The sequence below is a fragment of the Carettochelys insculpta genome, chromosome 21 (genome assembly GCF_033958435.1).
Source record: "Carettochelys insculpta isolate YL-2023 chromosome 21, ASM3395843v1, whole genome shotgun sequence".
Lineage (NCBI taxonomy): Eukaryota > Metazoa > Chordata > Testudines > Carettochelyidae > Carettochelys > Carettochelys insculpta.
In genome coordinates this window covers 15,537,784-15,554,960 of record NC_134157.1, presented here as the reverse complement: position 1 = coordinate 15,554,960, position 17,177 = coordinate 15,537,784, and the positions used below count along the sequence as shown (strand labels likewise).

The 17,177-nt window shown below is 41.2% G+C and overlaps 1 protein-coding gene across 4 annotated transcripts in view; it reads left to right on the top strand.

Moving 5' to 3' along the window:
• The first annotated feature begins 1,713 nt into the window (after positions 1-1,713).
• Positions 1,714-17,177, top strand: part of TSC1 (TSC complex subunit 1) — a 55,836-nt gene continuing 40,372 nt past the window's right edge. The window contains exons 1-4 of one of the 4 annotated variants that reach the window (XM_075015834.1): positions 1,775-1,810; positions 6,400-6,495; positions 6,816-6,897; positions 10,569-10,631. The gene's annotated coding sequence lies outside the window, so the exon portion shown is untranslated. Of the gene's footprint in view, positions 1,811-6,399; positions 6,496-6,815; positions 6,917-10,568; positions 10,632-17,177 lie in introns of those variants that run through there. The other 3 variants (XM_075015836.1, XM_075015835.1, XM_075015833.1) reach the window with 3 other exon arrangements.

The window sequence follows — 17,177 nt, the reverse complement described above, 5'->3', positions numbered from 1 at the left end:
TTTGTTCATTGCAATGTAAATTTGAAATAGCATTCTGGCTGATAGATTCAAGGACAGATCATTTTGTATATTTGCAATTATGGCTACGTCTACACTAACCCCAAACTGAAGGGAATAAGGGGACTTCGAAGTAGGCGGGGTCCTTTCGAAAAGGAGCCCTGTCGGGACGAGACGCGCAGCGGCCAGGCGCATCAATTTCGAAGTGCCGCAGCCGCCCGCATGCTAATGAAGCGCTGAATATGCATTTCAGCGCTTCATTAGTAAACTTCGAAATGGCCGTTTGCGTGGCCATTTCGCAGTTTAGGGCTAGTGTAGACACGGCTTATAAGATATAAAATTACAGCGCTCCATAGGAATTACATGGCTAAAAAAATTGCAGGAGTTTCCAGAAATGAAATTCACCATGGCTTAAATAAGACAGAAGGACAAAAATGGGGCTTCAATAGATTAGTGTTTGAATTTGCTGAGCCAGGGAAGGTCAATGCTTTCTACCAGTATTACCAACATTTCCGCTGATTACTGGGCTCTTAGAAGACATTTAGGGGTAAATTAGAGCTAAATAACAGAACATGACTGAAATCATGCCAAACGATGTTGCCAGACTAGAGAGTTTCAACCTGTAGAATGTTTGTGGATAAATGGGACTTGCATAGATATGTTACATATAAAACTTGGAAATATACCATTTGTTTGATCATTACTTCCCCCAAAAGTACTGCCAATCTTAAGCGCTCACAAATCCTGTCAGTCCCTCTTCCCTCAAATCGTGAGTGGTTAAAAACCTAGAGGTTAAAAAAAAATAATACTGAGGCTCTTTTTATGTACTATTTGGTTTCTGACCCTTGCTTTATGTTTTCAAGCTTTCCTCTGCAATCACAAGGTCTAGAAATTTCTTTTTCCTACATAGGAGAGACAAGTGCCAATTGATTCCAGGAGCTGGAGGTTTTCAAAAACCACAAATATTGCAAAACTTGTAATAAGATCATGAGAGCTAGCAACACTGCTTTACGTTTATACCTAGAATAATGCCACTGATTTCAGTGGCATCACCATCTTAACGTTACCCTGGCAAAACAATGTCAAGAGATTTACAGTGGTGCCAGTGGGCATGGCATTGCAGATGTCAACACACCAGTGGACTCCCACATGGGGCCATAGAATGTTGCACCGTGTGCTGTGTGTCAACCATGGCATTACTGACCCCTCCCCATTGCATTGCTACAAAGCACTACCATGTGCCACTTTGTGTAGCCCGTCCAGTGCGCAGCTTTGTGTCAGCAAGGTACGTCCTGGGCCCTGCGATTATGGCTTGACTCAGCACTCAGACATCCCAAAGCTGCAGCAGACCCATGCCCAATACAGCAGGCACTCTGCCTCACCCCCACAGCTATCAGGCCTTGTTTATCTTCCAGCCCTCCTCGCCCCGCCCACTCCCTCCACGAGATCACATGATCCTGAACCGGCGCTTCTTGCGGCCCCCTCTAGCATCACGAGACCTCTGTGGGACCCCATCGCTTCCTCTTGGGATCCCTCCGCGCCACGCCGGCGCTGGGCATCCCGAGTCTAGAGAGTGGATCGGACTGGAGAGACAAAGGTCGCTCAGAGGAGATAGCTGGGGTGGGAACGGGGGCTGGCGGTGCCGCATCGCGGAGGCGGGACTGGTCTTGAGCACTACCTTCCGCAGCGGAGGGATTCTAGTGCTGATTGGTTGAGCTTGGAGGGGGGAGGAGGGAGGCAGGGCCAAGATGGCGGCGCCCTGTGGGCTACTGCAGCCCCGAGTGGTAAACAGCTGAGGTGTAGAAAAGGAGGGGTGAGTACTCTCGCTCCCCACCTAGGAGGGAGAAGGGGAGAGAGAGAGAGAGGAGGGGGAGGGGATAGAAAAAAATGGGGAGGGAGTAGCTGGCATGATGAGGGGGTAGGGCGCAGAGCCATGGGGGAGGGGAGAGAGGAGGTGAGGGGTTAGATTGGAGGAGGAGTCAGGAGTGAGGCGGAGGGGTGGCTGGTGGGAGGAAAAGGGGTGGGAGATGCTTGAAATTAGGGGAGGTAAGGGGGAGTCGGTGGGGCAGGGGAAGCGGGAAGAAAAGCTGTTAGAAGGGGAAGAGCGAGGTCAGGGGTTGAGTATTGGGTAACTTCCCCCCCCATTGTTTGCGTTCCCCCAGTTAATTCTTCCCTCTTCTGTTGTTTGTGTCCCTGAGTTAAATCTGGTCTTTGTCCGCAGCTTCTTCTGTGTGTTTCTGCCCAGACACGTCTCCTCTGGGCATCTTTTTTAAGATGGTTTCTCTCTTTATTTTATTTTTATTTATCTGGTGCATTTATAGATCAAGCAGGCCTGACTGGCAATTTTCAGATCTTACCCCAAAGGCTCACACTCATTTGCAAGGGGGGGTGCCTGGCATCTTAAATTAATTTTGAAGTAGTTTTTAAAAGTCTCTCTCTCCCTGTGGATAAAGGGTTTTCTCGTTCTCTTGTGGAATGGCTGTTGTCATGTTAATGGAAAAATGGTTTGGTTACCATTAGCTTTAAAACCCAGACAGCATCTTGTCTTGAAAATTATTTGTAACGTTAACAGAATAACAGGGGAAAGAACGATACTTAAAAGGTTACAGAGACAATTTATTTTTGTTGTGTCTTTGTTTACTTTGTTTGTAATCTGTACTGGGGAAGCAGAGCAGTCTAGACAGTCTTTCTCTAATGGGTCTGTATAGTTCTTAGTTCTGCCCTGAGTGCAAGGGACTGAACTAGATGACTTCTCTAGGTCCCTTCAAATCCTATGAATCTACGGTTGTGTGAATCTCGCACACAAGTCAACAAGGGAGAGACACAGGCCTTTAAGAAATATGTGGCTCTGAAGCCACAAAAATCAGTGGGGAGACTTGGGATCAGCTGTAGTGTCCAAAACCGCTTCACACCCTTGTAATTATCTGCTGAGTTCCTTTTAGTAGATCCTAGAACCAAAGGTTTTCAGTATGCAATAGGATCAGGCTGACAACTGTTATGGATCGGAGGGGTAGCCGTGTTAGTCTGGCTCTGTAACAGCAACAAAGGGTCCTGTGGCACCTTATAGACTGACAGAAAAGTTTTGAGCATGAGCTTTTGTGAGCACAGACTCACTTCATCAGATGCAGTGTTATGGAGTTGTTTTCTGTACCAGTCACTGTAAGCATCTCAAAATGGAAGAGATGTTCCAGTGACACTATTAGATTAAATATTTCCAGTTAGTTGTTTTCCAGCTGTCTAAAATACTGTTAGTAACGAAGAGCCAAAGGTAGATCTTTCACATGTTATGCCGTTTGTTTTACTTTTTGTGGTAAGTTAGAATACAATTTTTTTTGTAGTTGGTTTCATTTCCTGTTGTGAACTAATACAGTACAAAGGTCTGATGTTGCATGGTAAACACTTTAGGGAAATGTTTAAATGCAAACTAAAATCATTAAAATCCTTATAAAAGAGAGTTAGTATTGTAACATTTTAATCAATGTTGTCTTGAATTGGTGTAGGCCTCCCTGGTTGTTCACACTAAAATATGGTGGTTAACAAAGTACAATCACTTAATGTTAAAGAAAATCTTAATTCTCTTTTAGACAAGGTATTTAATATAAAGTTAGGATTGTATTGGCTTCTTTTTCTTTGTTAAAGGGTTTTAATCTGAGGTGTATTGCTTTTATAAACAGTCTTTTGATGTCTGTAGTGATTTCTGTATCGAAACATACATATGTGATCTGGAACTGATGCTGATTAGTAGGATGCTGATCAGCATCAGTGAGTCTCCTTTTATCAAACCCTAGTTGTCTTGTGCTATCAAAGGTCTTACTTACCCCATGTTACAAGTGGAGTATCTGATCACTGATGTTGGTCTTTACAGGAATGGAATCTTCTACCATACAAAACAATAAGAAAATGTGCCTTCAACAATCAGACAAGGCAGCAAGTCAAATGAATAAACAAAACATCCTCTAATGGTATCCTTGGGGACTGTGGGATTTATATGGTACCTAGCAGTCAGGTGTATTTTTTTTTGACAGGGTATTTTAATGGCTTAGGAAGGAACTTACAATGTAGTGTTCACAAACTAGGTCATTTAGTTTAGTATAGTGAGTGGGATTACTGGAACCAGAACAGCTGCATTTAGAAAGGCAAATGTTTGCCTTCAATTTGCCTTGTGCATCTGCACTATGTGCTTTCTTACTCTGGGTGGCTTGTGAGGTACCAAGTATTTTTGTTCAATTCTGTGGGAGTTAAAATGCTTGGTCTAACCTGACCAAGCTTATCTGTCTTGCACTATATTGAAGAGCAGCAGAATTGCAGCCCAGTTCAGTAAACGCATGAGAAGCATGCTGTTGTTGACAGAAGTTTGTTCCCTAGATTTAGGAGAGGCTAGCTGCCCTTACATTTCTGTGAAATGCAGAGCCCTCCACTTGCCTGTTCATCGAGTGAAGGCATCTGATAAGGTATTTACTGTCTAATAAAAATAATATAGTAAAATGGATCATTTTGTTTTCTTTCATTGGTAATCTGTTTTGAGTCTTGTAAACAGAGCTAAAATAAAAAATTCTTTTTGGGTTGGTAATGGCTTATTAGTCCATGGCTTCTGTGAAAAGGCCAAAGAGTATCAACTCTACCAGGCCTCAGATTTCCCTTATGTGCTTTTTAAACTTTTTTCCCACTCTGGGAGGTGTTTGTGGGGCAGCAGTTAGTGTAGTATCTTGGCACAAAACACAGTTTTTTAGAGAGAAACATAAAAAACACTGAACTGGACTCTGCTCTTACTGTCCTAGGATTTGTCTGTTTAACCTAGATTTTTTTTCCTTCTTTCTGCTGAGGATGGCTTTCTGCAAAGAAGGTAGATGAAAATAGGCTGGGCAGCTAAGATTTTAACTCTGTAAAGAGTAACTGGGTTTAAAAATGTTAGCTTACAGTTGGATTTGAAAGTGAACAGGGCAGAGGAGAGTTACAGTAATGCTGTGATGTGTTAACCGTGGCTAATTCAACTACAATGCAGGCTGACACACACAACATGCTAGAGTTATCGTTTCGACTTGTAATTCCAGCTGTCTGGTGGTGGTGTTCAAAACTAGACAAATGAGTACATCATAGTTGCTAGGGCTGAGAAGAAATGGTACAGGTGATTGAAGGACATTTCTTGTTACTGTCTGCTACCAGGGAGAAAAGATTAACATAGTAGTACCCTGAGACAGTGCAGCTTTGACAATTGGAAAGCAGGTGTATTGTATAGTGTGTGGTCTGTGCTTTGGTTAGCTGTTGACTGTTTCCCTCTTTAGACAAACATTCCTTTTTTTCTTTGTTGAAGTTGAACAGTAACTGTTCTTCATGGTCACTTATTTCATGCAATACCTTTATGATGATGATGCTTGTCTTACCTGATAAGTGTGCAACTGGGTACTGTTAACATACTGTTGACACCATAGTGACACAGAGGCTGTCTCAGAAGTCTTGTGTCTCAAATGAAAGACAGACTGAGCCTTTCAGGACTGTGTATCTGAGGACTCTTGAGGATGGCTAGCAACTGCATATAAATTTGAGTTCTTAATCAAAGGAATGATTATACCACCGTTAGGTCCCCTTATGCCTTTTAATATGGGTTAAGCAGCACCTTGTGGTATCTGTCTAAAATACTTGTCAGGTGGAGCAGTATGAGCCCTGAGGTTTGTCTTACAAAGCCTTGTGGGAAACTACACCTTTTAAAATAACTCTTCTTTTATAGGTTCCATCATTGAGGTTTCCTGACTTCTTCCTTCCTTCCTTCTCTTAATTCTTTGGTCCTACTTCCTTTACTCATTTAGTAAGATTCTCTTTTGTGGACGCCCTTGAATGTAAGATTAAGATAATTTGCTATCACTGTCTGTAATTTTTCAGTGTGGGATTGAGCATGTTTGTGTATCTCTGTGTAACCACTTAAACTCTTTTTTTGTTTTTTTTTCTAAATACCCAACAAAAGCATCTTGACTTTTCTTGCAGAGGATATTAAAATTAGACCCCAAAGGGTAAAAATCATTAGATGCTAAAATACTTAGTGATAAACTGGAGGAAAAGTTATTGATTCACCATTTTGATCCTGACAGCTCCAAGCATTGACAGTATCTCACTGAATTTACTGTTCGTGATAGGGCACAGAGCATGCAAATTGGGAATTAAGGAAGTTTGTTTACTGTTGGTCTGGTGCACAGTGTCGTTGGGGATCAAGGGAGTGACTGTGTTCTGGACTCTAGTATCATGGTTGTATAGAGAGCTACTGGTTTGCTACTGGCAATATTCCAAATTTTAAGTGGCTATAATACGAAGCACTTAAACAGCTATAACATTCATCTGAATTTTTCATTGCTTTACACAGCTGGCCAAGTATCTGTATTGCCAATACACATGATTTTTGTGTTTTTTCAGAAAATTATATGCAGCAAGTCTTTGGCTAGAATGGGCCTACATGTTGACTTCCAGACGTGTGCTTTCTCCATTGGAACATACTGCTTCCCTGTGCAAGTAAAATACTTTCCCAAAATTGGATTCAATATGGATTTAGTTGCAGCTCAGTTTATAATATGTCAAACCTTTCTCATCTGGCAATGTCCATTGTCCGGCATGATTTTAGTTAGCCAGATGTCCATTTATCATAGATATAGCCAAGTTTTCTGTTGTCCCATAAAGTTTGTTTACGGCCACCAGTCCTGGCTGTTAGTGTTCTGTGCTGCTGTTTAGCTCTGAATTACCCCAAATGTCTTCTAAAAGCCCAGTAAGCAGTGAAAGCGTTGGTAGTGCTGCTAGGCAATATTGACCTGTGGTTCACAAATTATCTCTTTCAGCACCAGGTACGTCCCAAGAGTACCGAACTAGAGAAGTTCAACCTGAAGAATGATGCTGAAATAGGAGTTTGTTCATCTTACAGTGAGCATTATAGGCCCAGGTTAATCAGAGAGCCAGAACTGAGAGCTTAAGACCAATATTGACAAATAACTCAATTGAAACCTTATGCTGGCAAAAGTATTTAATTTGCCTTAGATGTTTTTAGTTCAAGGCATGGTGGTATTTGCTGTTTTCATTTAACCTCAGCAGTATATCAGATGTAATTGTAAGATGTTGTAGAGTATATATTTGAAACTTAAGTAGAATGTTTTGAAAAAAAGTTTCAAATAGCAGTGGAGATTGTTAGTATTTGTATAAAAGAAGAAAGAGTGATAGTGTACAATTCACTGGCCACTGTCTGACATGTCCATTAGGAGTATTCTGCCTTACTGGCACAAGATAATTCCAGATGTTAATTGGCTAGAGAAATTCAATAAGCTTTTAGATAACGACATCTCTAATAGAACTGTCGCATTCTTTACTATCACTGTTGTCTTTGTCAGCTTTTGTGAAGACTACATTTAAATGGGTTGGCAGCCTAGAGACATTCGTTCATCTGCAAAATAAGTACATTGCTCGCAATGATTGTTATGGAACCTTGGCTGCATGTACACTATTGAGTTCTTTCAAAAGATTTTCAAAATAAGGGGGCTCTTTTGTAAGATCCCTGTTTCAGGAAGAGCACCCCCTTTTGAAAGCCTCTTTCGAAAGAAAACTTGTAGATGCTCTGCAGACCCTTTATTTCGAAAGAGCGGTGTTCATGGTGCCTGATTTTTCGATCCTGGGCCTTTTCTTTCAAAAGAGCTGGGGGGCTGTGTGGACTTTCTTTCAGAAGAGCAGATCACTCTTTTGATCCTTTTTTTTTTTTGTGTGTGGATGCACTCTTTTAAAAGAAGTTCTTTTGAAATAGAACTTCTGGAAGGACTTCTTTGGAAAGATCTCTGTAGTGTAGATGTAGCCCTTGTGCTTGAGAGACCTATCTGCTTTCTCTACATGGGCATTTTTCTTAATTTTCCACGGTTGCACTAACACCAATATAGATTCATGTGTCTAATGATAGCAAGAGCACTAGTGAAAAGCTGTTGCTATCATCTAAACCTGTTCTGAGCATTTATAGAAGACAGGTTTTTTGGGTTTTTTTGTTTTTGTTTTTTTTTAAATGAAAGCCTGTAGTTTAAGTGTACCTGTTGTGGTAGTAATGCATGGAGATCTGAAGGACAGTTGAGACAAGGCCACTGTAGGATAAATGAGTAGACTGGAAGTTATCCCTCTTTTTTGTCCTCTGGGCCTCAAAAGAGGTGTTGCTTGGCAATAGTTTGATGATAGCTAGACTTATATCAACAGATCTTTTCATTTAGGCAACTAAACAGCTGTGAAGTGGTAATAACTTTTCTTCACTACTCGTCTGGAATGAATTTGCCAGCATCTGATGTTTGGCAGAGTCTGTATCCCAAAAAACAATTGAGGCATCTAGCTTGCTAACCCTTTGTATAATCTCAGATAATGCTCAGGGAAAGGAGGGAACAGACTTCATGCTTGTAGACAGTGTTTCTCCTAAGAAAGCAATTTGAAAGAAACTGTTCTGCCAGTGTACATCAATCATGATGTATAATATGTCTATTAAAAATGTGGATGTCTCAGGTGAAGGTTTTAATTGTCAAACTTACAGGTGTAGACACATTTAAAGGGAAGTTTGAGACCAACAAAGTAGTCAACTTGTGATCTATTCATGATTTAAATGCAGCTGTTAGAGTGGAAAGCCAGGGCATTAATTCTCTAGACCTAGATTAAGGAGTGAGCTAGTTGTGGCAGGTTTTTTGTTTTTTGAACAAAGGATTGTGTGTTTAATTTCTGTAATATATCAATTGTCTTCATAAAATGCAGTCTCTTTCCCGGTGTCTAGCACGCTCTTTCTGCTCCTGTGATCTGGTACTTGTAAAAATCATGACCCTCCCATCTCCTTTGGAAAATACTTAGAAAACAAACTGCTAGTGAGAATTTGAAGCTGATTTTAATAGTCTTCTGTTAAGGATCTTGCATAGGAAGTCTTTCTGTTATTCCCAGTTCAAATTCTTAGTCAGAGTCCAACACACTGTGTGAAAGGATAGTGTTTAAATTTGAAACATTTGACCGTAACACTGTTTGTTTATAAATAGACTGCAAAATTGCACTTTGACTGTCCAGCCGTGGCTGCTGAAAACAGAATTAAAGCTGTCACAGAAGGGAGAGCAAAGTGCTATACTCTAGCAGCGCTGTTAACATGGGTTATTGGAACGTGCTTAGTTTGTTGCGAAAGAAATACCTCTTGTAAATATAGTACTGAGTTGCCAACTTTGGACTTGCAGTGATTTTCCTCTCACTCTGCAGTCTTGTTTGATCATGTTTGGAAAGGTCAGCAGTTATTACTTTATGTAATCTTGGCTTTGTTCCTGCATACGAATGGATATTTTTCCTCATGTTTCCTCACTGTCCATTCTGCAAGTGACAGACAAAATATGGATAAACTAAAGAAGTAATGTGATTCACTGGAAGAAGGAATACTATTTCTGTCAGTTAATTAGAAAACTGAAATACAAAGTATGCTAACCTATACCATGTCTAATTCTCTGTAAGCGCTAATATCCCCTCTACCTCCCCAGACAAAATTAAGCCCACATGCCTTGGAAAAAAATATGCATCTCTTTAGAAATGTTTAAATATAACTTCTCAGCTGTCCGCCACCCTACCCAATTACACCAAACCCCTTTTTCTTCGGAAGGGTCAAGTGTAATGTTATCCTTCTATATTCCCACCCTTTTGGGGGCCTCTGTGTATTGTTTGTATAGGGTTTGATTCAGTGGTCTGAATCTTTCTCTATTTTTAACTTGTGCAATTCTGTTTCTGTAGCAGACCCTCAGTGGGTTATGTAGTGTGTCCATAGGTTTTCTTCTCAAGGGCTGGATAAACTCAACTCACATTTTAAAACACAACTTGCCAGTAAAGGTGCTGACCATGAGAATCCTTGAAGTGTCAGGCTTAATAATAATACAGTCTGAGCTGAGACTGGTCTACAGCCATCAGCTAACTCAGAGCAATGTGGTCAAGTAAGAGAAATGACTCAAAGGTTTAAGTGTATGAATGGAATTAGTTTCTGTAATGCATCATCTTGGGGTGCCCAAGTATGTTTATAGGAGAATAAAGAATACAGCATCCTTTTTTTAAAGCAACCTTTTCAACATAAAACATGTATATTTAAATCAAGTCCTTGGCTCTGTTCCAGCAGTATAAGCAAAACTGAATATTAATCTTTTCTATGGTTTTCATTTTAGTTTTGTATCTTGCTCTGTTTGGACAACTTCCCTTCTATGTAGAGTCCTCTTCACTGTCCAGTTATTTGGGTTCATGATTCTCTAAGAAAACATTTAAATAAAAAAACTGTGTTAGCTAAAATTAAAAATATAAACTAAAACAAATTCTCAGAGCAAGCTTTGTAAGTTCATACTGTTGAGCAAAAATATGAATATGGAGGCCAATATTTTATTGATTCTCTTGTTGTGGTAGCCGGTCAAGAACCAGAAGAGGTAACCATGCAACTTTTTTAGTTGTTACTTAAACCTGAGCTCATATTTTAGCTTAGGAACTACTGCAGAGAAACAGAACAGCAGGCTTTTTCAACGGCTTTATAACAATATTATTGGTAGCATATACTAACTTTTGTCCTTTCTTTAATTCAGTGATCATGAAAGGTGCCAGATTGACAGCACTGGAAACTGCAGTTCTACTTTTCCACAGAACAGGTAAAACATTTCCAACAGCAGTAAAAACTTCTCTTGCACGTTCTGTTATATTTCAATTCTGATTTTGAGGGATTGTTTCTGAGGCGGGGAGAATAGTTCGGAGCTTGTAAAATTTACCCAAGATCTACTAGGTAGAGGTAAATATGAAAAGTAAGCCCCTTACCAGTGAAAATATTGGGGTGGGAGGGAAGCCTAGTGCGAAACCAACACCCTTCTGCTCTATCTGCTCCTGGTAAGTGTGTCATCCCTGGATGCTACTGGAAAGAGGGAAACTTTCTCATTTGCATCAGGTTGTGGCTAGTAAGCATCTTTACCTGAAGCCTTTAGATCAGTGGTTCCCAAACTTCTTGGCATTTCACCGCCCTTTTGATTTTTGAGAAACCCTCATGCTCCCCATCTCTTTTTTTACCATCATCCAACCCCTCTTTTAACTGAAAATTCAATTTGTAATTTAAAATAAACACCAAAAGCTTGATATAAAAATGTTGTTTAAAATTAAAAAATAAGCACAAATCATTTTTCTTGGCCCCTTGCAGGTGCCTGGTGCTGGCCAGATGCCTGAGCCCTGTGCTGCCAGAGATGCCTGCCTGACCCGCCTGAGCCCCATGTTGCTGGGGCCAGCTGCTCCCCTCTCCCCCACCCCAGCTGTCACTGGGGCCAGCTGCCCACCCTGCCAGGGCCAGCCGCCCAAGTCCTGCACTGCAGGGGATAGCTGCTTGAGCTGCAGGCCAGCCACCTGAGCACCGCAAGCCCAAGCTCCGCGCTGCTGAGGCCAGCTGCCCAGCCGCCCGAGCCCCACACTGCTGGGGCCATGTGCCCACCTGCCAGCTTGCCCAAGCCCCATGCTGCTGGGGCCAGTCACCTGCCTACCAGCTGCCCAAGCTACCTGCCTGAGTCCCACGGTGCAGGGGCCAGCCAGCCACCTACGTGCTAGCTGCCACAGCTGTGTGCCTGAGCTGTGGGCCAGCTGCCTAAGCCACCCGCCTGAGTCCTATGGTGCTGGGGCCAGCCAGCAGTCTGAGCCAGCCGAGCCCTGTGCTGCCTGGGCCAGCTGCCCTAGCCCTGCACGCTGCCCGCCTGAACCCCACTAACCACCTGCCCAAGCTCCTTCCCTCTCCCAAATCCAGGCACCACCAGCCCCCTGCTCTTACCCTGTCCCCCTCTCCTGAGCCAGGCACTCCCAGCCCTCCACCCACCCCAATCCTACTCACTCATCTTTTCAGGAGGCAGCTAGCTCCACGTGTGTCTTCGCCAGCTGCCCGCTTTTTACAGCAGCTGTGCTTGGTCGTGCATGTGAAATGGCAGGAGCTGAGAGCCAGAAGCAGAGGCCGTCTCTTTGTTGGGGTGGGGGAATGATGGGGGGAGGCGAGGTCACCTTGTGTGTGCCCCGCCCCCGGAATTTTTTCATTTCCCTGCCAGGGGGTATGACCCCCGGTTTGGTAACCCATGCCCTAGATGATAGAATGGAGGAGTTTTCTGTGTTGTCTTCCTCCTGCAGAGGTTCCTGGCTGCACCACTGTTCTGCCCTTTCTCCACCTTATTTTCATTCCTTCTCTTTGTCTTTGTTCATAGCTATCCCAAGTAGCATTAGGAGTATGAAACTGATTTCTCATTGCTGCTCGCAACATTTTTAACATTGGCACTGAAACTGCCCAGAGTTTTGTTATCTTCACACTGTTCTTGGTAAAGCTATGAACAGCAGTAGATAATGGAGCCATCCCTGCAGGTTGGGGAAGATGGCTCTATATCCTGATTATTTGCAAACATAAGAGGTAGGAATTTAACTTTTTAAAAATAAATTGTCCCCCTCTTTCCACCCTGAGGGGTTCTTGGAATTCTTATTGAAGCTCTGAGTGACAGTCTTCCCCTACTCCTCTTTGCTGTTTTTGCTTTACTTCTGGCAAAGGAGCTAGAGAGCCTGTTAGCTTCTCCTTGTGCAATCAGTGGGATTACTGTTGAGTGATGCCAAACTAGGCAGAGTGAGACTGGATCAGAAATTGGGTTACACTTTGCAGAACAGAACATGACTTTTTAAATAACATGTCTTTAGGCTATGAGAGTCTTTTTTTTTAAACTTTAATTTTTTTTATGTAATGGTGCTGTTGGTGAAGTAATGTATTAGAATCAGTCAGTTTCCGTGAGTCTAGGACTTTTCAAATATAATAATTTTAAGTCTGGGTGACTAATTCTGGAGCTTGGTGAGTTGAGTTTTGCTGCTTCCTGACCAATTTTTACAATGTGTATATACAGCACCTGACATAATGGAGGTGTTAGATTTTGCTGTATTTCTGTATTATATGGTAGACTGGGTTCATGCCTTGAAATTGACATTCATATTTTCTTTTTGGAAAAGTAAACATAATACTGTGTTGCCATTCCCAATGCTGGGAGCAAAGCATAAAGAAATATGCCACAGTAGCCATTTGGACTCCATCCTGTTGCTGTAGGCCAGTGCACATTTTCATTATCTTTGTATTTGGAAATGAGACAGTCATTTTTCTCTGGAGTGTTGAGGATTTGAATCAATATAAAGATGTTTTTCTCCTAGTTCCCAGTACATACGCATTTGAGATACTTGCAGTATAAGCCTCAGTTTTCAGACACTCTTTTATAAAAGCAGATGCACTTAATTTTCAGAATCTGGTTAAGTTCAGGATGTTGAATGAAACTTTGCACAAATCAGGAAATTCCAGGCAGTGGTTCCCACAGAGACCAGAATTCTGCTGTCCTGTACCTTGTATTACTGTATGCTGTTAAATTTGTGTTTTTATGCAACGTGGCCATATAGCAGCTGTTGTCAGGAAATTCATTTGTGGTTATTACATTTGCTGCTACTTGGCTACACTGCACATAGTTAAGTCACTGAGCAACATGGCACAACGTAGTACAAATACAGGCAGACCATGGGGTTTCTGGTTACTGTGGGAACTGCAGCTTAAAATTTTCTGATCTGTGCATTGAGTTTCACTCTCAATATTATATTAAAGCAGTTTTCAAAAGTTGTTTGTTTGTTCTTGCTGTAAGGTAATGATTGTATCTCTGTTTTTCATTTAACAAGTTTGAATTAAGAATGTTGGAATGAATGGTGATCAGAGGATCTTGCTGTTGATCACGTTATTTACGTGAAAGATTGGAAAGTGAGTTTTCTGACATAAAAATGTTAGACTAATTAAAATTGCATATAGGAAGCATTTATTGGGAGCTGTTTACCACATTTCTTTAAATTGTATCTGTTACAATTGATAATTCTTGATGCTGCCTCTTCTGAAATCGGATTCTTTGGAAATTGAGGTATCTGGCATCTCATCTATGTGTGGAAGATTTAAATAGTTGATGCCTGGTCTAACATAGGGGTGAGCAAACATTTTACATCAGGCACCACTTTTCATCCTTAGAAGGGCACCCCCATCCCATCCAGCCTGTCGGATGTAAACCAAACCAACAGAAATTTCAGTTATATTCATGTGAAAAGAGGGGGGGTGGGAAGAAGAAGGAAAAAAAAACAGCCTTTCGTCAAGTGTAAGAAAATAAATGTGTAGATTGTAAAATCTTTATTAATTGGTGTATAAATGTGAATATACACACACACAAAAACAGACACATTTTAATTAGGTGGATGCCCCTGAGCAGCAGCCAGTCATGCTGTGCCCCACTTACAAAATTTCATGCCCCTCCAAGGGGCCTGCCTCCCCCTTTGTACATGGCTGTTCTAGCAGACACGCTACAGGTAGATTCTAGAGTCAAGCCTCATTCTGCTTTTTTGTCCTTTTATAAACAGGTGAATAGGCATTTTCTGTTCATTCCTAGTTTAGGATCAATAAGCAGTGCCCTTCTTTATTTGTGAAGCTGCCTCTTCTTCAATAAATTGGTTTTGTCTCTACTTATCCATTGGTCGGCAGGCATGCACTCTTAAAAATCGTTGGGTTGTTCCTTTTGTGTGCTGCTAGCATAACTCTTCTGGAATTGAAAATTGTAGTAAGTGTTTTTTTTCTAGGCTTTGTAAGAATATAATGCAGAGAAGCAGGACATTTGCTTCAAGCTTTATTTTACCTTCTTTAAGGAACCTTTAATTCCTGATGTGTGTGTGTGTGTTGATAAAATAATGGACTTTAAAGTGGCCATCTTGTTACAAAAGGATTTTTACCCCTAGATTATAAAGGGAGACATCTGAATTGGAATTCATTTGCAAGTTTGATGCATTTAATCTGGAACTTAACAGAGATCTCAATTATCTTATTTATTACAAGGATAATTTCCCCACCTTCAATATTCACAGGACTGGCAGCCGTCCCACTTAATTTACATTTTCAACAGGTCCTGTTAATGACAGGTGACTGCCCCTCTGCACCCCCTTTTTTTCCCCTTCCAGCATTCTTCTTTTTGCTCCAAATCTGATTAAGTGGGCCTTACCCAGGAAAGCTCATTACCTAATAAAATTGTTATTCTTTATGGTGCTACAGGACTGCGTGTGTGTGGGTTTTTTGGTAAAATCAGTAGTTGACTTTCCCGTTTGGGTATGAAGCTCTATTATAGAATAACTTCTAAAATGAGACATAACAGATATTTTTTTTCACTTGGAATTAGTTATATTTGCACTTGGAATGTCAAGCTATGAGCACTGCAGTATAAAGCTGACATCAAAGCCAGATGATGATGGCAAATGTCCAGTTTACCAGTAACTGATTTCAGCTATTCAATTGAGATTTCAGTATTTGCAGAATAAAATCAGGCTCTCTGTGGTTACTCTATAAAGGATTGTCTTTCTAGCACAGAAAGAAATTTTGGTTGGTAATAGTTGCTTATTCAGCAAGAACTAACTGATGTGAGATTTGGCAAACTAGTAAATGTTTAAATAGCTTTATACCGTATTTATCCTGAAGGAACAGAAAGGAGATTGCTCAGTCTTGCATAACTTAAATTAAAACATCAGAATTTAGTCCTTCAAAGTAGAAAAAGAGGGGAAACTTGTAATTTCTGTTCCCTACCTCTGATTGTATCTTCTTTACTTCAGTCCTTGTTTAGGAAAAAAAAAAACCCTCGATATATGTGGAGGAGCTAACTGTGGGTGTGAATCTGAACCTTGTATCCCACCTGACGAAGTGGATCTTTGCACATGAAAGCTTATGCTCATACATTTCTGTTAGTCTGAGGTGCCACAGGACCCCTTGTTGCTTTTGCGTATCCCACCTAGTTTCTTAATTCTTGGTATTAAATTCCAGATAAAATTGGTACTGACTATGATTCTATAGTTAAACAGTGTAATGGTTAAATGATAGTATCCCATTCTGTTTGATCAGTTATAGGCTGTGGTGATCTTTCTGCTGTTGATTTGGCCCTTGGCTTCAAGATAACAGAGCAAGACACTTTCAGTGAGCTTTCTTTCCAGTTTGACCACATTAGAAGTAAATGTTTGACCTTATGCTCTTAGGTATTGAGTCTTAACTTTTTCTCATGTGACTGGCTTGTTTTCTGGTGTTTATTTTTGCCTTCTCCCATAATGCTAAATGCTCAGTTTGCTATTGTCTAGTTCAGGGGTCAGCAACCTTTCCGAGGGGAGTGCTGAAATTTGACCTTTTGTTAGTCCTACTTAAAATAACTTCACTAATAAACTTAAGATGCAGAGCATTTTGCCATTTAGGTGGTGGCTGGTTACATTACCTGCTCTTTTAGTTAATCCACAGGTGGCATTGCTTTGAGCAAGCTCCCAGCTGCATGGGGGAGCAGGGGCGGGGCTGAGCTCCCCCTCGCCTGCCCATAAATATTGGCTTGTGTGCCACTCTTTGTGCCCATGCCAGGGGTTGCTGACCCCAGATCTAGTTAAATATGAAATTCTGATCTTGAGGGTTCCAAACACAAGATTACTCTCTCTTTAGGAAGGTCCTAACACAGTCTGCCACTACTTAAGACGTGAAATAGTTTTGTTCTTCATGTAGACCATAGTAATGTCTAAGTGTGTATATATGTTCTTAACTGTGTTTTTCCTAAACCTCCTGAAGGAAATTATAGCCAGTGTGGATTCCCTCACTGTTGTAATTTGAGGGAGGCATGTCACGAATGGATGCCTGTAAAGGGATAACCGCGCTCTCTGAAAGGGGTGGTCAGGTAAACCAATCGAAGGGTGAGAATCTCTTTTGAATGGAGAACAATTGCAGTCTGAAGGGGTCTGTGACTGGGAGCAAGGAGAAACCATAAATGCTTGAATAATCCAGTAAAGCTCCTGGCCATCTCGAAATCAGCCATAGATATGAAAGTAGAAAGGAAGTGTTTAGTCGGATGATTATGGTTATTTTGAAACTGATGTGGACTTTTTCAGGTTCTCTGATTCTTTCCCCTGTACTCTGTGACTTTTAAGCTGAATCCCAGGGAAGTAGTTCTCTGTGCTGCAACCAAAATGTTTGAGTTGTTTTCTCTCGTTTTGTGAATAAATTACATTTTTCTTTTCTTTTTTTTTTTTAAGGCATTGATTTGATCCCTTTTTTCTGTAGAAGGATCTGTGTGTATTCATGCCTTAGACTGAAAGGTCAGCTATCGGATTAAAGCCCCTTG